A 21731-nucleotide genomic window follows, 5' to 3' on the forward strand; every position below is an offset into this window, starting at 1 on the left:
AGTAGTCGTACAATTGTGCCGGAAAGACGCAACACCGCGTGTTTTTAAGCAAAAGAAAATGTTTAACTTGACTCGCCCAAGTTCTCCATTGATTTGTATCCCTCGTTCTACATGACAGCTTGATTTCAACCGTGAGCAGGGGCACGAAAGAAGGACCTCAACATCTGCTTTGCATCCCTCAACGGTGTTCCCTTCCTCCGTCGTTAACCTCACAAGAATGCGGGCGCTCATTGCCTTCATGCAAAATAAGTAAAAAGAGCTGCCAACATGCAAAATCCATGACGAGAAACTTCGATTGACCTAACTTTAACAAATTATATCTACCATCACGATGTGGACATTTATAGCGGCCAAACACTATAAAGGCCAAACACTATAAAGGCGTGATGTTGATTCTGCATGTGGAACTGTCAGCGGGACTCGAACTTGGGTCTCTGCCGCGTTCCTAGCGCAGCCCAGGGCCCTAACCGCTGAGCCATCGCCCCGTGCAACGACCACACACACACAGCGCCACATCTCAAGGTGCGGGGTTTAATTTTGCTTTCTTTTTTCAACAGAAATCATATAAAATGCGTTTTTTTCTTTTTCTGTTTGTCTCTTTTTGCCCTCATCGCGCGAGATAAATAAAAATCTCGAGGTGTGACTGAATTTGCATGAATCGGGCGCCTTTATGAAAATCATTACAAATTTAACCCCTCTCCCCGCCCCGCCATGGAAAATTATTCAAATTGATTCAAATATTTTGACTATAAAAAACGTAGCACGCGCCATCGGATTGTCATCACTGGAGAAGCGGCCGTTGTGGAACACGAAAGAGCGCCTCCGATTAGCGCAATTGGGTACGTACGGTGCGAAAGATGTTCACCTTACACACATAGACATATTTACGGAGAGATAATCCCCATGGCCCGCGCAGTGCGTAGGGAGAGGGGAAACTTGTCGGGTGATGATGGGTTTTTGTTCTTCTCGGCAGTCACAGATTTGACTCTGGAGAGATGACGATGGCAATCCTCGTCCGACTCGCCGCCGCCATCCTCTTCGGCTTCGTGGCTGCCACCGGAGCCCTCTCCTCCGTGGGCCCGCTGGAAAAGGCCAACAAGAAACTCTGCTCCGACAAGTACATCGTGGTGCCAACCATTACAGGTTAAACTAAACTATATTTTTGTTTAAGCAGGTAAGGCTCACTGAACTATACAGCTCTTTTTCAGAAACGACCTGGCTATCAAAAATGATTGCTCAACGTGGACATGTATAGCAAATAAGTGCTCTAAACGCGTGATTGTGATTCTGGATGTCGAGCGAAACACCGGAGGACCCACAGAAAAATCCACGCGCCCATGGGCAGAACCCGCAAACTCCAAATATAGAGCAGGTGTCCGGGTCGGGATCGAATCCACGACCTCCTGTACACCAGAGGAGGTGGTTAACATCTCCGAGCCACCGTGGCAACGGGAGGCAAAAGGCAGAGGCACAAAGGAGTGTCTGAGATCCTTAATACGTGCGTACGGATGATGAACTCGTGTAGTGTATAGTGTATAGTAATGTAGTAATGTATGGTAGTGTAGTGCATAGTAGTGCAGTGTACAGTCGTGTAGTGTACAGTAATGCAGTGCATAGTGTATTATAAAGTAATGTAGTGTATAGTAATGTAATATATAGTAAATATTGACTTAAAGCTTTTGTGACTGCAAATCAAAATAGATAGGTTCAAATAATAATTTCATTTTCTATGAACCTATCTACGTGATTCTTTGGGTCTTTCGGTACGTGACTTTACCAAAAGACCTAAAGAATATAGTGCATAGTAGTTCAGTATATAGTAGTGTATAATGCAGTATATAGTGTAGTGTTAAGTGTAGTGTATATTAGGGTAGTATATAATAGTGTACTGTATAATGTAGTGGACAGTGGAGCGTATCGTAGTGTAGTGTATAGTGTATGTATTTTGAACTTCTTTTGCACGGTACGTCGCCGACCGGGCTAATCGGAGGGGCGGGGGAAGGACAATAAAATAAACACGACGTCTCCCCAAAATGTGTCCATGGGGAGCGGTAGTGCAGTGGTTAGCGCCTTGTGTTACGAACCTGGCAAACCGAGTTCCATTCCCGCTCATAGCCAACACCAGTGACGAACATCTGAATCGGTCTTGGGTCTCCCCTAGGTCGGTTCAGCCTAAAACGAGTACCTGCTGCGGTGTGTAGTAAACATCGCCAATGGGGAGACAAAGGCGGCCAGGCATGGTACTGGCAAACCACCCCCTTGTGTGCCGTGCCAGCCATCATGGTTTCTGCTACTCGCTAACAGCACTTGCCCCAACAGTTTGTTAAGGCTACATGGAGGATCTTTGTCTTTGTCCGTCTAGGTGTGGCTGGAGAGAAAGGAGACCAAGGAATTCCTGGGATACCTGGGGTGCAAGGCCCGCCTGGACCACCTGGTAGGACAATCCCACCGAGTTGTCTGTATTTACATATGGAGTGCCTTCACTCACATAGCTTACAAAACAGTGAAACAGAACAGAATTACTTTAGTTGGTAGGAGCGTGCAAGGGATGAAATATGATGGTGGGCGTGCAGGATTTGGGTAGGGGAGGGACGGGAAGGAGTGGAGGTGGCGAGGATGGGGGAGAGAATGGGCAGTGTAGAAGAGGTAAGGCTAGAGAGAGGAACAGCACGAGGTTAAGGAGGGGGCAATGTTGAGTCTCTGGGTAGTGTTGAGTATATGGGCAGTGTTGGGTCTAAGGGCAGTGCTGAGACTACACGTGGCACTGTACCAAATCGAAGCTTCCAGCGCTCCTGTATTGATAGCAAAATTAAAATACATATACATGTGTAGGGGGTTACTCGGCACTCACCACCCTGTTGGCTGGTAGCTCCTCCTTCTCGTCAATAGGGGGCGGAAGCGCTATCACGCCAGTGTTAATGACCATTGCTCAAAGGGCCAGCGACAATCCATGGGAAGCGGATCCTGGGACACATTCCCTGGACCCCGAAAGGGGGGACCGGGGGATAATGCACCTTCCAGAAAGTTCTGGAAGGGAGGTGTGGCTAGGGTGGAGCAAGCCACGAACCAGTATATAAGCCGGACCTCTCAAGGGTCTGGCTCAGTCATCTCCAAGACGAAGACTGAAGACCTGGGCTGAAGTTAGGACCCTGGACCCCAAGCTCTGCCGTCCTTCTAAGGGCCGGAGCTCAGTGAGGCAAATGGTCAGGACCCGAAGACCTGGTACGGTCGGGTCAGCATAGCCTCTCCTAGGACCCCAGTCAGAGGACGGAAGGTTACCGGGATTCCCAGTGCTAGGGTCCGTGCAGTCCGGAGGCCATACCTCTCCAGGTATCGGGTAAAGGGGCCGCTACCCCTTTGTGTTAGGGACCTTGTATAATAGAACCAAATAAATATCGTGTTGCCTCACAAGAAGTTCCCCGTCAATTATTACCCACTGTACATGTGTAGTAAGTATATATGGAGGCTTGACGACAGGATCGGAGGCACACTTATTTATTACACCAACACAGTTGTACAGGTCACTTGGCTACAGGGATTTCTCGACAGCTAACCCCTCTAACTTATACCAACTCCTCCACTACGGGACTAGGGGAGGCTATCTGTCCCAGCTTGGTTAAGCTGGGATCCCGGCTCCCTGAGTCACCAGACCAGCTTCGTCTGGGCTCTCGGGGCCACGCCACCGGCTTGCCCTGGTCGGCCCTTAGAAGGACAGCGAGCCAGGGGAGCTCCGGGGCCTATACTAGCAGGTCTTCGTTCTTCTCTGGTTAAAGCTGAGTCCCCACTCCCGAGCCTTTCGGCTCATCCCCTTTTATAGGACTTGCCCCCAAGGGGGGGCCCGTGGGGGATGTACATGCGGACGTCGGTGCGAGCGCCACCCCTGTGTACGGCCGTAACCCCGCCCTTTGTGTTTGTTGGCCATCCGTGGCCATGCATAATCACACGACACCTTTCGTAGCCATGCGCAATTACACCTCTACATCACCCCCCCCCTGTACAGCTCGCAGCCGTCCCTGGCTGCAAAAAAAATCTGAATAAAGGTGTATCCCTCACAACCCCCCGTGTGTGTGCCTCGCGTAAATTATTTCCAACAAGAACAAGAGAACCTTAACAGAACAACAAGAGGAAGAGAGAGAGAGAGAGAGAAAAAAAATATCCCGACGCGCCCTCCCTGAATAAGCACCCCAAAACCCCCATATATATACACTCCGGACGCCACCCCTCCCATTGTCCGCAAGGCCCCCCAACGGCCGACCTCACAACACCCTCTCCATTGTCCGCAAGGCCCCCCAACGGCCGACCTCACAACAGTCTGCGCGTTTTGGCGCGCGTTCTCGCGGCGGGCCCGTCACAAGGGCCCGTCCTGGCACGCTCAGTGAAGGTTGTTGACGGTCCGGGTGCCAGAGAGTCAGGCGTCGCTGCCGAGTGACCCCCGACCCCACCGGGAGGGGTTGGTGGGCGTGGGCCCGTCACTCCTGTTTCACCTGGGGACGGAACAGTTGGCGTCAGGTTAGGCGAGTGCAGCGACGACGGGGAGTCGGCGACACCCTCACACGTTTGGCCATGCGTGTGTGTGTGTGAACCACGGGGCGGCGCGACAAATGGTTTTAACCTTGAGGGGTGCACATACCACCGGCGCCTCCCCCATTTGACGCGAACACATTGCGGCCGCAAAACCTGCACGACCTCCACTGGCCCCCGCCACGGCCGTACCAATTTCGACGAGGTTGCCAGCGGCACCTGAGGACAGTGCAACCACGCCCTGTCCCCTGGTTCCCATTTGACCACCTGCACCCGCCCCAACCGAAGCCTCTCGTTCGCCTTCTGGCGGAGTTCAGAATTTTGCACGGCCGCTTCCCGCGCCTCAGACAATTTAGCGATGTTAAATTTAACGTGTTCGGACAAATTAGACTTCGCCGGGAGCGCCGAGAGCTTCAGCTGGGTCGCCACAGGGGGGTTAACTTCGCGCCCATACATTAAAAAGAAAGGGGAAAATCCGGTGGCCGCATGAGGAGCCATTCTGTAGGCCTGCAACACACCGGCTATGCGGAGGTCCCAATCCGTCTGGGATACCGACACCTGCTGGGACAGCATGGACGTGATGGTCCGATGCAGCCGTTCCACCATCCCGTCAGTTTGTGGGTGATACGGAGAGGTCCGAACCTTCTCCGTACCCAAGAGGTCGCACACCTCCTACCCTGGTCAGTAAGCAGCCGTTCCGGAGCACCCTTGTCGAGGACATAGCCCTGGACAAAGGCCTCCGCGATGGCTGCTGCCGACTGGTTCGCCAGGGGCCAGGCCATAGGCCATCTCGTGAAGTATTCAACCCCCGTTAGTAAATACCTATTGCCCCTGGGCGTCGCGGGAAATGGGCCAAGTATGTCCAGAGCGACGAGCTCGTTAACCCGGGAAACTTTTATGGACTGCAGCGGAGGGTTGGACCCCCTAGCAGGTGGCTTCCTCTGCGCGCATTGCGTGCATGACCCCAAGAGATCCCCCACGTCCTTTTCCATGCCCGGCCAGAAGAAATCTAGCTGGAGCGTGGCAAAGGTCTTATGAACTCCCAAGTGCAGAAGCCGCTCATGAACAGCCCATACCACCTTACCCCTTAAAGCAGCAGGCACCACGAGCCGCTGGCGCCGGGTTTTACCATCCCAGTGCATTAAAAGTCCCTGGAACAACCCCCACGAGTCAACGTTTTCCACCCCCTGGCCAACCCCCCCGGCGCGACGGCGCAGAGCGAGGAGGGAGGTGTCCTCCATTTGGAGGCGACCCCATTCCGCGACCGACAACCCCAGCAACGAATCCCTCCCTTCTTGCTCAATAGGACCCGAAACCGAAGGTGCATCGGCAGCGGCCACGAGGACCGACTCGGTGGTGACGTTCGGAGGCCTACAACGCCCCGAACCCAAGAGGCACGCGCACTCTGAAGTGGGTGGCAATCGCGACAGGGCGTCAGCGTTCGTGTGGCGGAGACCCTTACGATATGTGGTGACAAAGTCATAGTCTTGGAGAATCTCCAACCATCGAGACAACTGGCCCGATGGTTGTTGAACCCGCAGGGCGTATTGTAGGGCCGCATGATCTGTACGGACGGTGAACCGCCGACCGTACAGATACGGGCGGTACTGCTGAATGAAATAAACAATCGCCAATAATTCCCGACGGGTAACGCAGTACCGCTGTTCGGCTGGAGACAGTACCCGACTACCGTAAGCCACCACATGCTCTACGCCCCCAATGAGCTGGGACAGCACGCCCCCGATGCCCGTGTTACTTGCATCTGTATCGAGCAAGAAGGGTTGTGAAAAATCCGGGTAATTCAACGGCGGAGCTCCCACCAAAGCATTTCTGAGGGCGCGAAAAGCAGCCTCCTCCTCCGGCCCCCAATGAAACCTGACTCCCTTGGACGTCAAGGCATGCAATGGTTTCGCAATCGTAGCGAAGTCAGCCACAAATCGCCGATAATACGACGCGAACCCAATGAAACTCCTGACCTCTCCCACAGAGGTGGGAGTCGGCCAGGAGCTGACGCATTCCGTTTTGGCGGGATCAGTGGATATCCCCGAGCGCCCAACAATGTGACCCAAATATCGCACCGATTCGCGGAGTAAATGGCACTTCTGTGGTTTAAATTTCAAATTGGCAGCCCGCATTTTGAGAAAAACAGCACGCAACCTCTGGAGGTGTTCCTCGAAGGATTTGCTAAAGACGATGACATCGTCTAAGTAAATCAAACACGAATCCCATTGCAAACCTGCCAAGACCAATTCCATTAACCGCTGAAAAGTTGCCGGCGCAGAATGTAAACCCATCGGCAAGCGGTTAAATTGGAAGAGGCCCTGCGGTGTACGAAAAGCAGTCTTAGGTTTCGATTCGTCATCCAGAGGAAGCTGCCAGAATCCAGATAGCAAATCAAGGGTGGAAAAGAATCGCGCACCGGCCAAGGCGTCGAGCGACTCATCCATCCGAGGAAGCGGTACGCATCTGCCACAGAGATTTTGTTGAGACGCCGAAAGTCAACACAAAATCTCAGTGAGCCGTCGTGTTTTTTCACCAAAACGATCGGCGCGCCCCACGGGCTGGTGGAAGGGGAAATGATATCGGCGGCTAGCATGTCATCAACAGCCGATTTGACATGATCCTTTTCGGCGGGACTCAACCGAAAGGGATTTTGGCGGATTGGCGCGCTGTCACCCGTGTCAATATGGTGTCGCAGCAATTTTGTACAACCAATATCAAATTTGTGTTGACTAAAAACGTCAGCAAATTCGCTCAGGAGAACTCGCAGCTGCGCGCGCTGCGAGTCAGACAGGTCCACTGAACCCGCGCAAAGCGCATCCAGCCATCCGTCATCAGAGTCCGAATGCGGTCGCGACGGAGGATCGGTGGATACCTGACCCACGAGTGGTTCCTCATAGGGCACCGGCGTTGCGTGTGCAAGCACGGTCCCTTGAGGAACCACGGCCGTTCGCGATCCCACATTAAGGACTGCAATGAAGGGGTCCCCATCCCCTCTCACCATAGTCTGAGCCGCGAGCAAATCGGGTCCATTGACCCCGGCCCGAGATGGACCCAACAAGACCCCCCGATCCGCAACCCCTGCATCAAACGGCCGACGCAACCTAAGAGGGACGAGCATCTGAGCCCCCGGAGGCACGCGCACAGTTTTTGTGACGAGCGCCTGCACGGTGGCAAACGCCCGACGCTCCGTGGTGGGGGAAGACAGAAATGTAACGCGTCGGCCCGATGGGAGCTCAATGCACCCTTGGTCAATAAGGATACGGATGGGCATTTTGGCCAGAAAATCCGTCCCCAACAGGCACGGAACCGCGAGTGAGGAGGAAACCAAAACAGGGCCGGATAATTTAATGTCCCCAATGCAGATAGTGGCGCGGATTTGGCCAATAATGCCCAGAGAGCCCCCGTTAGCGGCATAGCACGGCACGTCAACAGGGAGCAAGGGACGACTTTGAACGGGAAGGATGTTATAAATTAAATCAGATATAATGGTCGCCGATGCCCCTGTGTCAATTAAAATCCGCACCTCTACCCCATCAATGTGACCGACCACGACCGATGATCCCGCCGACGCAGCAACGACACGATGGGCGAGCTCCGACCACTGACCCGGTTGGAGCGCTCGCCGCATTACCGAACAATCGCGCGCGACGGACGGGGAATTTGGAGCCCTGTTTAGTTGAGCGCGTGAGTGTGTGTCGGATGCGTGCGTGGGCCAAACGTGTGAGGTGCCGCGACTCGCCGTATTTCTCTGCTGGAGCTTGGGAGGAGACGGCGTGGCGTCCTGACGAGGTGTCGCCCCGCGCTGACGGGGAGCCCGGCATCCAGACGCAACGTGGCCTTGCAGGCCACAGTTGTAGCAGCGTGTGAGCGCCCCAGATGACCTGGGCTGCTCCTGGCGGCTCGGTCCATTCCGAGCCTGCGGTGCCGCCGATCTCCATTCCCCTCGCCGCTCCACCCCGCAGACCTCCTCCGATGGGAGGGCGGTGGTCGCCATGGCATGGCCGGCCGCCCCCTTTGCCGCCTTCCGACGCAGGGACCGCAAGCCCCCGTGGATGTGGCGCGCGACCAGCAGGGACGACATCTCCGCGTCGTCCTGAGCCAGGACGTTGACATCCAGCTCGTCAGCGAGTAGCAGCAGCTTCTCAGCCACCATGGCATCCACTCCTTCCTCGTCCATCCTTGGGAAAGCCGCCTTTGCCAGAGCCAGGAGAGCCGTCCGGAAGGCCAGGGGTGACTCGTTGGCGCCCCGACTCCGATCGTGGAACAGCTGCCTGCAGTCCGAAGGCGGCCCATAGACGGCTGACAGCAGCTGCAACGCCAGGTGTAGAGTGGCGCGCTTTTCCCTCGGCGCCGAGGTGAGGGTAGCCAGGGCGTCGTTGTCCAGCATCGCTGGCAGCGCGCGTAGAGCCTCGGCGTCCGACCAGTTCGCCATCTCTTGATGAGCGATGAACCGCCTCTTGAAGCCGCCCCAGTCTCCGTCAGCGCCGACAAATTCTTTAAGAGGCGGCAGACGCTGTTGTAAGGCGGCGTCCGTGGCCGCAGAACGCTCTCCGTCGCTCCCCGCCGATGATACAGTGTGGGCGGGCCGTGCACATGGCATCGCCGGTCGCTCTGATGTTGACGCGCCGGCCGGCGTTGATGATGTCACGGCTTGTGCTTGGCGCTCAGCAGACACGTGACGCGGGCCGGCCCCGCCCTCCGCTCGTACTGTAGAGATGGCGGGAAATTTGACCGCGAGCCGCGTCGGGGTGGCGGGAAACGTCGCCCCGCGCCGGCTGCCGTCGTCGACCCGCGCTGCTCCTCCAGCCCCCAGCCGCGTGATCTCCTCCAACGCGGCGGCCGCGGCGTAGAGCAGGTCCGCCAGGCGGGAGTGGGCCAGCCGGAGTCCTTCGGCCGACGCATCCCCCTCCTCCTGTCGTAGCGGCGCGGGCGTACTCGGCCCCGGCTGCTCCGATTCGACCCCGGCCATCACTGGTGGAGATTCGGCCGCGGCGTCTTCCATCTCCGACTCCCTGGTACGTGTCGTCCCTCGTGTGTCCATCGTTGGACGTTTACTTCTGACCCCAGATGTAGTAAGTATATATGGAGGCTTGACGACAGGATCGGAGGCACACTTATTTATTACACCAACACAGTTGTACAGGTCACTTGGCTACAGGGATTTCTCGACAGCTAACCCCTCTAACTTATACCAACTCCTCCACTACGGGACTAGGGGAGGCTATCTGTCCCAGCTTGGTTAAGCTGGGATCCCGGCTCCCTGAGTCACCAGACCAGCTTCGTCTGGGCTCTCGGGGCCACGCCACCGGCTTGCCCTGGTCGGCCCTTAGAAGGACAGCGAGCCAGGGGAGCTCCGGGGCCTATACTAGCAGGTCTTCGTTCTTCTCTGGTTAAAGCTGAGTCCCCACTCCCGAGCCTTTCGGCTCATCCCCTTTTATAGGACTTGCCCCCAAGGGGGGGCCCGTGGGGGATGTACATGTGGACGTCGGTGCGAGCGCCACCCCTGTGTACGGCCGTAACCCCGCCCTTTGTGTTTGTTGGCCATCCGTGGCCATGCATAATCACACGACACCTTTCGTAGCCATGCGCAATTACACCTCTACACATGCATAATCCCAGCCGTTCTTAATCCACTGAGCTGAAAAGGCTTCATTCGCTCAGCCATGATTCTCATGTATTTTATTTAACGTACATTTAAGCAATTACGTGCATTTATAAACGCGCCAATTCTTATAACCCAGGTTATACCGAGTGTGCAGTCTTCATACATCGCAAGCTCTGTCTGACATGTTCAATATCTGTGAAGAGTTTCGAACATCGTGCAGTGGCAGTGAGTTACAGGCCGATAGACCACTGAGTAGGTGAGTGGGCGGGTTGAGTAGGTGAGTGAGTGTGTAGGTGATTTCCAGGCAGATGGACTGCTAAGTAGGAGAGTGGGTGAGTAGGTGAGTGAGTGGTAACGTGAGTCAGTGAGTGAGTGAGTGGGTCGGTGAGTATGTGAGTGAGTGGGAACGTGAGTAGTTGAGTGGGTGGGTGAGTAGGTGAGTGGGTGGGCGAGTAGCTGAGTAGGTGGATGAGTAGGTGAGCCTGTAAGTGAGTAGGTGAGTGGGTGGGTGAGTAGGTGAGTCAGTAGGTGAGTAGGTGAGTGAGTGAGTGAGTGCGTGTGTGGGTAAGTGAGTTCATCCAGCTGTCCTTCATGCCGACTTCCGGTCCCAGTTCTCATGCAGGTGCTTATTTTGATGCGCGTCCTTGTGACAGATGTGACTGATTTACAAAATGTAAAGGTGGTAGTTTTCAATCCTTGTCTAGGGTTTAATTAAATCAGGCATCCACATCCCATCTACAGCTGATTAAATTAAAACCTACAATGTGAGCACGTGGCTCAGACGTCAGAGTGCTGAGCTGGCATCACTAGGGATATGCGTTCAAATCCAGGTAGCTACGTAAACTGGGTGCTCGAATGAAGTGAATCAATTGGTTTTAGCCCAATTTCGAATCTTCTGCTTTGGTATGGCTGCTGATGTGTATGCGGAGCAACAACTACAATTCAACATTCAGGTTGTCAAGTCGGACAACTGCATCAGGAGCAGCGGATTGCTTCCCTGTGATGTCTCCATCATATATGTGGATCGGACATTGTATGTTGTATTGGTCTGTTCTGGATACCCACAGTCGCACACTGGAGAATGTTAAATTTTTCATTTGTGCATCAGGTGTCCGCATCTGCAATGGTTTTTGCATACATAGCTTAGGCTGGGTCATGAGCCCCGTGGAAAACCAAACCCAGGGATCTTCTGCGTTGTTTGTGAGTTATTTTGAACTCCATTAATCTCTCCAAGCTTCATCGGGGTTGAACTAGCATTGTTGAAAGTTAAGTGCATGGGTTCAAAGGTGCTTGCTTAACTTCAAGCAATGACGTGGGACGTTATTGAGATCCTTAAGAATGGAAAGGTGACTGTTTTCCTAGATTCGCACGATTTATCTGCGGGTTGCAGCGTTGCGGCGGATGGGTGGGGGAGAGATGTGTCATAGTACGGGCAGCCAGGGTGTTGGGGTCATCTTGAGGGTTCCAGTGATAAACTACATCAACAAGTCGAGTGTGACTGCTTCTGCTCCATACTGCTGCCGAGTATTCAGCTACGGAGTGCACAAAGGCCATAATTGATGTCCGTAGTAATGGTGCTGACGCTCCCTAGCTTATGCTTGCCAGTTTCTTAGCCAATTTGACCCTTTTATGGTTTTGGCGACTACCGTTTTGCAGGTGGTCATGGATTGTTAGTGTGTGGTCCAGCTTCACTCCGGGAGAGGTTAGAGTGGGGTAGTGTCGCACAGTGTTGCCACAGAAGGTCACTGTCAGACTGTGTTTGGCGATCTTATTATCAAGATGTAATCCGTCTTGATGAGAGGTGATTATGTCTTAGTTCAGAGTAAGATTCGATATCGTTAAAAGTGGCTGTTTGAGTTGCCAGGGCAAAGCCATCCGTATTTTAAAATTTGCGTCATCTGCTTGGTAACATGTCACTAGTGTAGAGGTGTTACGGAGGGAAAACAAACACACTGGGCGTGGTTATGCCCGTACGCCGAGAGGTGCTTACATCCACGTCCGCACCGTTTAGCCTGGGGGGCTAACACGGCGCTGGGATCCCTCACGGCCCCACCCCTCAGTGGGGGAGTTGCTATATAAGGCGGTGAGCCGGAGGGCTCGGGGTTCAGTGTTCAGCCTTAACCAGCGAAGCAAGAAGACCTGCTAGATAGGCCCTGGGACTCCCCTGGATCGCTGTCCTTCTCAGGACCGACCAGGGCAAGCCAGTGGCGTGGCCCCAAGAGCCCAGAGCCGATGCTCTTGTAAGAGCCGGTCTGGGGACTCAGGGTGCCGTAATCCCAGCTTAACCAGAGATGGGTTAGCTAGCCTCCCCTAGCCCTGCAGTGGAGGACCTAGGAGTAGGCTAGCTGTGACATAGATTGTAGATCTCCCTGTTAGACGGGTGAAGGGGCCGATACCCCTTCGAGTGTTGTACATCTCGGCCTGTTATGTACTTTGTGCTTAATAAATAAGTGTGCCTCCAACTACGTCGTCCAAGTCTCCTGGAACCTACTACACTAGTGTAGACACTGAAGAGAGTTGGTGTGAGTACTGAACCTTGTGGCAATCTATTGTTGAGGAACCAGCGTGAGCTGGCTTTGTCACCCAAATAAGTACGCAGTTGCCTATTTATCAGCATTGTCCATATCAGGCATATTGTTTCATGGCAATAAATGGTCCTTGCGAGCTTCAACATCAAATCCTTAATTCAGATTGTGCCGTAGGCTGATGGCAAGTTCACAAAGGCTGTGCCGGTCTTTGATTTCTTTTGGAATTGGGCCTCGATGTGCATCACAAAGACCAAGACTTTGTCACAGTAGCTATGTCCAGGCCGGAATCTCGCTTGTTCTTCAGTGATGACCGGCTCAACGAGGAGACTGATTCTCCACAGGATGATACGTTCCAAGAGTTTATAGGTCATGCAACAGACACGATAATGGCCTATAGATTCCCGGGTCATCAATTGGCTTTCCCGTTTTGGGTATTGCAATCACCATTGCCTTACAACATGTTTTTGGCATGCATCCAGTTTGAATGCTTTTGGTATTCATGTTTTCCAGCCTTTGGTGTGCTCCAGGGCCTAAGTGATGAAGGAATTCTGGGAGAATACCATCTCTTCCAGCAGCCTTACCTTTCGTAATTTCAGGCAGACCTTCCCTCACTTCCTCTGTGGTGATGGTGGTAGGGTCTTGTGAAGAAATTGATGGCAATGTCTGATGTAATTTACGATGGATCTCTTGCTTGATGTTTTCTTGAGCGGTCCTGTTCTGTTTGCCACTAGTTTGGAGGCTATATATTTGGGCAGGACTCTTCCGGTCTGGTATTCTTTTAGCAGCTCCCAGATGTCACAGTAGGGCCCAGGCATGCTAGCTGTGTGTGAAGTCTCTAGCAGGCCCTTCCAACCTGTGGACTGCTCGATTTGATGTACTGTTGGAGTTGGTCCTGCGTCTCTTTTGTCCAGCAGGGAGTGGATTCATTCCAGATGCAGCTGCAGTAAGGAGGTCAACAAAAAGGTGATACCATTCTGGTGTCGTTGGAATTCGACTCACTACTCTTTTATACACCATCCTCACAGTAGTGCCGGTTAGTTTTGACCAGGTTCCACCTTGGTAATCGTTTTGACAGAATTATGGAGATTTCGATGCCCATGTGGTTGATGATTGGGCCTATTTTGACTTTTGGGGAGACAGGATTTAAATCGCATTGCCAGCAAGCAGAGTGGAAAGTTGTTTGCTGCTTGGGATCGAAAATCATGTGCAGATCTTCGGCAGACATCCAGTCGGTGAGGTCTCCACCGTCGGCGCGATTTACTGCATGGTCCCACATAGTATAGGGGCTGTTAAAGTCGCCAATGTATAGGGCTGGAATTGGTGCACTTGGGAGCGCTGACTTTAGCCATTTTAAGTAATTGGGTCAGGGCTTTGTACACGTTGGTGATGTGCAGTTACTCTATCTTGATGCTGGTTGTGTAGGTGGCATATTTTTCAGTTGTTGGGAAGGCATAGCACGCTGTGATGGTGTTCTTCACGGATGTGGCCAAGCCATATTTCGGGTGGTAATGGATCGTCGTGAGGTTGTATCCATGGATTTGGTAGCAAATGGCATGTAGGGGGTATTCAAGACGTGGTTTTCTTGGAGCGTCAGTACATAAATGTTACGTGGGTGTTCATTATGTTAGCTAGATACTCGTACTTCGCCCAGGAGATGTCCCAGGGCCTACGTGGCATGCTGTTTGGCCCTGAAGAGGGCCGTTGGCTTGGCTTGTGTTGTTGCTCTAGAGACTGGAGAGATCGATGATCGAGGTTCAGTCGCCATGTCAATGGCATTCGTCGTGATTTCTCACTCAACTGAGTGGACCGTGTGAAGGCTGCCATCTTCCACTCCAAATGATTGCATACCACGAAAAACCCATCACAATAGATTGGTTCTTAATTCAGATAATAATAATAATAAAATGAAAGTTATGCATGCAATGAACAGTATTCTTTGTTGCAGGGCCATTAGGGAAAGTTTTGCTTTAAGGGAACTGAGAAATAGCTCTGCGATGCATGCTTCTACAGGCCTTTTGAAAGATAATAAGTGGATCGTTTCTATCTCGGTGCTGTGACGCTGATAGCGTGATCATCAAGTGGAGTGCGACGCGTAATCCGATGCCATTACTTTAATGAGTTACTGTTCGGAATCCGATGAGCTATAAAGCTATTTTTCACACATGTCCAGTTGGGGCGGGTAAGAATGTTATAACGCAGCTGCCAGAGTGCTTACATGCAACACCGTTACGCAAGCACATCACACACATGCTCTCTTGTCTTTATATTGGCGACAAGTCAAGTACCGATTCGACTATATGATCTTGCTGATGACCTACACCGCTTTTTACGGGTTAGCCCCACACTATCTGCAGGAACTCATCCACGTTGATTCTCAAACGAAGTCCCTGAGACCTTCGGATCGAACTTCTTCTAAGGACTTTGAGATCAAGGCACTTTTCCTGGAGTGATGGGGCGTTTGCCAATGTGCAGCTCCCAGGCTTTGGAACGATTTGCTATTGCTCCGAACATAATCAGTATCGTTAGATGTATTTTGAAGTCTGTCTTGAAAACCAACCTCTTCAAACTGGCCTAGTTCTGGCTGTTTACCCTGCAGGTTCTCTTCATTTCCTGCTTTCCATACACGGCGGCGCATTGAAATATGTGCATGTAAATGCACCTTTAAAAAATAAAAAGGAAATTACTGAAGCGGCATGCGTTTCTTTACCAGGAGCCCCGTGCAACTGCAACTTCAATGCACAGTTCGCCTCACTCCAGTCGCAGATCGACTCACTCAAGGGAACCAGGCAGCACCTGCCAAAAAGTGAGTGAGAGGTAACGCAGTCGATGATCGGGTAAATGCGCACCCCTGCAAAGTCTTCCCTGCCCCCCCTCTCCCCCGGTGTGGAGAAATATAAACTATTGTTTACAGCGATTTTGATTCATAATTAACCAACATGTAGCGTGGGAGGTTAGATCGCGCAGCTGTATCGTCACAATTGACATTGTCACGATTGACCCTATAATGTCGCAATTGACACGACAATCCAATCCAAACGAATTATGAATCATAATAGTGATCGTAGAAGCCTATAAATGTAAATACAAATTTTTACGGAACTTTGCCTTCCACTGCTGGGTGAAAACTTCTGTTACACCCCATATTGGCTATGGTGCTTGGTAGGCCATACTTTACCACCACGATTCAAGAGGACATATAACATTGGAAACGATAACTGCCAAGTTACTGACACTGGCCAACAACAAAAATACACGGTTGAATTCGTGGCGTTATGATCAATTAATACAAATCTAACATACCCTTGGGTCAGGCAACGATTTTCAGATGTGTTTAAACAATTACCGACGATGGTTAACGATGAAAGCCGCAGAACAAGATGCCGGCAATTGATGGTGACACGACTCTTGGCGGCATCACGTCACAGGCATTGACGTCATCGATTCGCTACGCAGGAAGGGTTTTTGGCGACGTTGCTTTCGACTCTGCTTAGTTTTGCATTCAAGTTGCTGTGGGGAATCATTTGATCAATTCGGTACAATTTATTTTTTATTGGTATCAAATTGCCATACAATTTTTAAATCTTCTTTTGCGAAAATCTGTGACCCCTCATTACCAAAAAAATTAAAAAATTAAACTTGACCCGTTTGCGAAGAGCACCGTGTGGCATTACAAGGACAGTCGACAGTTAATGCGGACAATGGCCCTTTCTCCATAGCATATACGTTGAATGTTACAGACAGACGTACGAACAGAGTGTTACAAGTGATTTCCAGTTGCATGTCTTCTACACCGCTGACGTCTCTCTCTGCCCTCCTCCCCACCCCTCCTACACGACGGCGATGACGGAATCCTGGTTTCTCCTGGCCACTCTTCATGGTGACGCTCAGACAAGATCTACCGGCTGTTCACCAATCGATCCAACTATCACAGTGCCAGGCAGCAGTGCGCAAATCACGGCGGTGTCCTGGCCATGCCCAAGAACGCCATTCAGAATGCTAGAATCCAGCAGGTCGTTAGAGGCGACCGCGCTTTCATTGGCCTGAATGACATTCAGCTTGAAAATAATTTCGTGTTCTCGGATGGATCCAGGCTCGGGTGGTATAGAAACTTTGCTCCGGGTGAACCCAATAGTTGGGGTGGCGATGAGGACTGTGTGAATATATATCCCGATGGCAAGTGGAATGACATTGGTTGTCATATGCAACTTCATTTCATTTGTGAATTCCCCGCTTAAGACGTCAGGCGCTCGCGCGTGGGACAAATCCACGGTGATGGCGTAACAAGTGTGAGATACGTTGTAGATCATCGTCCTTACCACCACCATCATCATTATCATCATTGGTTATTCATAGATTTTCCTCCTAAAAAAAAGCTAGCTTCTAACAGTCCGATCTAACACCGGCACTCATATCCACCGTGAACATCCTTTCCATGAGTGTTCCATCCTTCGGCTGCCGATCCGTTTTTTGACTCGACAACCGGGGCGATCATCACTTCTGGTAACAGCGTGTTTCCAGCATCGCCAGGGGGTTAACAGGAGCTCAGATCTCGAGCGATAACTCACTAGAGATCACATCCAGCATCATCAGGTGGTCTGGGTCATGAGAAGGGTACACGACGACCCAATCCAAAAGCCTAATTATGAATCATAATATTGGTAGCAAAATCATTTTTTTTAAATTAGCGCAGTGTACATTAATGATAACGCTTGTGCACGTGTGCTACTCAACGTATCTATTCGAATCCCGTCACCGTGGAATTGCCTCCAATGATGTTGTGAAATTCACACAGGCCTCGATAAAGTTGACGGATATATCTCTGCAATTGAAAACGAATCTAATGGCATGTTATTAGACAAGATTTACACGTGATTTTCATTTATAATTGCATTACAATGCTTTTGGGTGACTTTATGATCAAGAGGTAAATCTGTAATCCTACAATAAAATTACATAATCAAAACGTTATCCCCCGTTATACAGTGTGTGCAGACGTTTGTGTGTGCATGTGTGTGCATGTGGGGCGTGGTGGCGCAGTGGTTAGCGTACTGCACTACGAACCCGGCCGAGACCCCAGTTCTATTCCCGCTCACGCCCACCAACACCAGTGACGATTATCTGAACTGGTCATGGGCCTCCTCTCGGTAAATTTCGCTGTCCTTCGTTTTTTTTAAAGAACCCTTATAAACAGACATCACAGAGCTACTTCTGAGATCTCTTCAAACAACCACAGTTCCACACAGTCCATGGGCCAGTAGCAGAATTGGTACCCCCCGAGGGTAGTAGCAAAACGTTTGTCGTAACTGGGTTATTTGTGTACTCCATAAGAGCGAATCACTTGATAATCCACTAATGTCGTGGTTATCGGATAATCCAATAGTATTGGCCACAACAATGACATTTTAACTGCTAAACTATGCCGCATCAGTTCTTTCAGATAAGTGAAATGTCTGGTCTGCAGGGCTCATAGACTAAGTGGGCAGAAACGCTTTTCCACAGACCCTGCCATTGACAGTCACGTTCGATGCATGAGTCAAACCGAATATTTTAATTCTCAGACTTTGAATTTGGTCAAATTCAGTACAAAATCAACGTTTATGTTTTCTTTTTTGCTGCAGAGTCCATTGGTGATCGGACTGGGATCATCAACTTACTGCACGTGAATAGCGGGATTAATCAAAGACAGCTGAGACTTGGATTTGAACCGCGGCTCTCAACGATGCTAGCATCAGCTCTCTTATCTCTGAAACACCTGTCCACCAATTCCATGTCCACATTAAATAATCTTCAACGTAATATGTACACCTCCACTCATCAAGCATTATCTATTTCGCATCTTCCCATGCGGCGTACACATTATTTTACATAATCTTCGACCACGTAGTTCGAGAAGCCTTCCATGCCGGTACCAGTGGAATAGCTATCTGTTACAGAACAATAGAAGGATAAACGATGCCCGGGTGTGGTCAAAGGATGGCATCCAAATGGTTAACCATATTATATGTACGCTGATGATCTGGTAGTTGCTGCTCAATCTAATAATGAGTTTGAGGTTCTGCTGCTGAACCTGGAGCATGCCACTAAGAGGTGGGGCATTACCATCAGTCTCTCAAGAATTAAGCACCTATGACGGGGAACGTTCCTGATGAATGGGAAGGCGAATACATAGTGACACATACACACATACAGTGACACAGAAACAAAGACAAAGATCCCCCATATAACCTTATCGAGCAACTATGAAGGCCGGCAAGGCACACAAGGAGATGCGTGGCAAGCACACCGCCCGCCCTTGTCGCCCCAGTGGCGATGTTTTACACATCACAACAGCAGGTACTCATTTGGTGTTGGTGGCCGTGAGTGGGAATCGAACTGGGTCTCTGCCGGGTCAGTAGCGCAGCGCGCTCACCACTACAATACCACTCCCCACCATCACGACGACCACCACTACCACCATGTCTCTTCCGCCCAGTGCTGATCTCGAGTCGATAATCATCTTGAGTACGAGTGCCAACAAACATTAGATTGACGTCATGCCAACCAGCCAGATTATAATCATCTCAGCTGATGCTGAGTCATTGTGAAACATAGACAGGCTACGCGCTGGGTTTTTCCTCTTCCTCCTCTTCTTCTCAGCCAACGGTCGCGTTGCATGATGAGTTCGCCTGACCGGGTTTTCCTCTTGCCTGCACTCCCAGTCTGTCCCTCTTTCATTTTTAATTTCATTCATGAAATTTATTTAACCACGATCACCACGGCTCTATCGCCCACTGCCGATCTTTAGTCGATAGTCATCTTGAGTCCTAGTGTCGACAAAAATCAATATTTTGTGGTCCACACGGATCATGTGACCCTGCAGTATGTGTTGCGAGTTGATAAACCATCTGGACAGCTATCGCGTTGGTAGGAGGTTCTGCAGGATTACTCCTTCACAATCACCGACAGAAAGGGGTTGCGCCACTGTAACGCAGATGCTTTGTTGTGGTTGCCGCCAAAGGGCCAGTATGCGTGTTTTACTGGGGCCGGGCATTGTAAACCGGTAGGTGATGCAGTGCCTTGCACCATTGTAGCATTTGTGGACGCATCACCACCCGTAGTGGCGGTCGCGTGCGACAATACCATCAGTCTTGCACTCGACGAGTGGGGGTGCCTCCAGGGGGGTCGAAAAATGTATTTCTTGCCGTCACCCTGGGGCCAGTCCGTTCCTGACCGCCAGGTGCAGGCGCTGTCCGAGGTATCGGTTGATATTCCACCTGGCTCGCAGATGCTTATTCCGTTGCGGTATCGGAAACCAGTGCCTGGAATCGAGGGTGCGGCGGGTGTGTTGTTGTCACCGTCCACTGCTATAACGGGTTGCTTGACGCTGGTCGGGGCACAGACGATTGTCCGTCTGGGTCAGCCTCCGTTTTTACAAGTGTTGAATGGGAGCGCGAATAATGTTGTTGTACCGGCCGGAACGGTTTTGGCTCACGCTACGACTGCTTTCACGGCCCATGACGAACGGGGCCGCCGGGGCCTTGTAGGGGGGGTCTCGGCCTCCACGGCACAGGATGATCGATGGATTGCCGAGTTGTGCTGGGAAAACGCGTCCTTGACTGGGGACCAACGGTCCGCGCTTCGCGCGCTGTTGGGGAGGTATTCCGACGTCTTTAGTTCGGACGATTTCGATTTGGGACGCACCTCCTTGCTCTCCCACCATATTGATACGGGGGATGCCGCTCCGATTCGGATGAACCCGCATCGGTTGAGTCCGACGGAGCGGGATCATGTTCGTGGTGCAGTGGAGGATATGCTGGCCGCTGACATTATTTCCCCGTCCAACAGTCCGTGGGGCGCCCCGGTGGTTCTTGTGAAGAAAAAGGATGGGAAATTGCGATTTTGTGTCGATTTTCGCAAGTTAAATAAGGTGTCGGTTGCGGACGCGTACCCCCTGCCGCGTATGGATGATTCCCTCGATGCCTTGTCTGGGGCGAATTTTTTTTCTACTCTTGATCTCTCATCGGGATTTTGGCAACTTCCCCTGGACGAGTCCTCGAGGGAAAAGACGGCTTTACATACGCCGCAGGGCTTATTTTAGTTTAATTGTCTCCCCATGGGCTTGAACGCCGCCCCCGCGACGTTCCAGCGGCTGATGGAGCTCGTGTTAACAGGTCTGCAGTGGGAGACGTGTTTGATATATTTAGATGATGTTATCGTCTTCAGCCGCACGTTTGAGGAACATCTGCGGAGATTGGACGCAGTGTTTGCTAGAATGCGTTCCGCCAATTTGAAATTTAAGCCCAAAAAGTGTCACCTGTTGCAACGATCCATGCTCTATTTGGGCCACATAGTCAGTTCGGACGGGGTGGCCACGGACCCGGAGAAGACGGCGTGCGTCCGAAACTGGCCGACTCTGGCCACAGTGGGGGACGTGCGTCGGTTCGTTGGGTTCGCTTCATATTACCGCAGGTTCGTTCCAAACTTTGCCACAATCGCTAGGCCGTTGCACCTCCTTACGGTTAAGGGTCGGAGGTTCAGCTGGGGACCGACGGAGGAGGCGGCGTTTCAAGGCCTACGCGATTGTTTGGCGTCGGCACCGACGTTGGACTATCCAGATTTTACTCGGCCTTTTATTCTGGATACTGACGCTAGTGACACCGGGATTGGGGCCGTTCTGTCCCAGTCTAAGGGCGGCGTTGAATGCGTGGTAGCTTACGGTAGCCACGTGTTGTCTCCGGCGGAGACCCGCTACTGCGTTACTCGCCACGAACTATTGGCTATTGTGCATTTTCTTTGCCTATATTGGCCGAATCTGTACGGCCGTACGTTTATTGTGCACACGGACCATGCGGCTTTGTAATATGCCCTGAGGGTTTACCAACCGTCTGGCCAATTGGCACGATGGTTGGAAACCCTGCAGGAATTTTCCTTCGAGATTCAGTATCGTAAAGGGTCGTGTCACGTGAACGCGGATGCACTCTCCAGATTGCCGCAGGGGTCCCCTTGCGCTTGTGCTTCGGGCACGAATAGGTGTACGCGGGTTCCGCAAACCCCCTCGGCCTGTTATGTCCGCTGTGGAGGTGCCTGAGGCTCCC

General features: G+C 51.7%; 1 pseudogene; it reads left to right on the forward strand.

Annotated features, from left to right (window-relative positions):
* The first annotated feature begins 903 nt into the window (after nt 1-903).
* Nucleotides 904-17176, forward strand: LOC133351473 (collectin-10-like; annotated as a pseudogene).
* Nucleotides 17177-21731: the final 4555 nt, after the last annotated feature.

This window comes from Lethenteron reissneri, chromosome 37 (assembly GCF_015708825.2).
Source record: "Lethenteron reissneri isolate LAM-NWPU_2019-01 chromosome 37, ASM1570882v1, whole genome shotgun sequence".
In the NCBI taxonomy this organism is placed as follows: Eukaryota; Metazoa; Chordata; class Hyperoartia; order Petromyzontiformes; family Petromyzontidae; genus Lethenteron; species Lethenteron reissneri.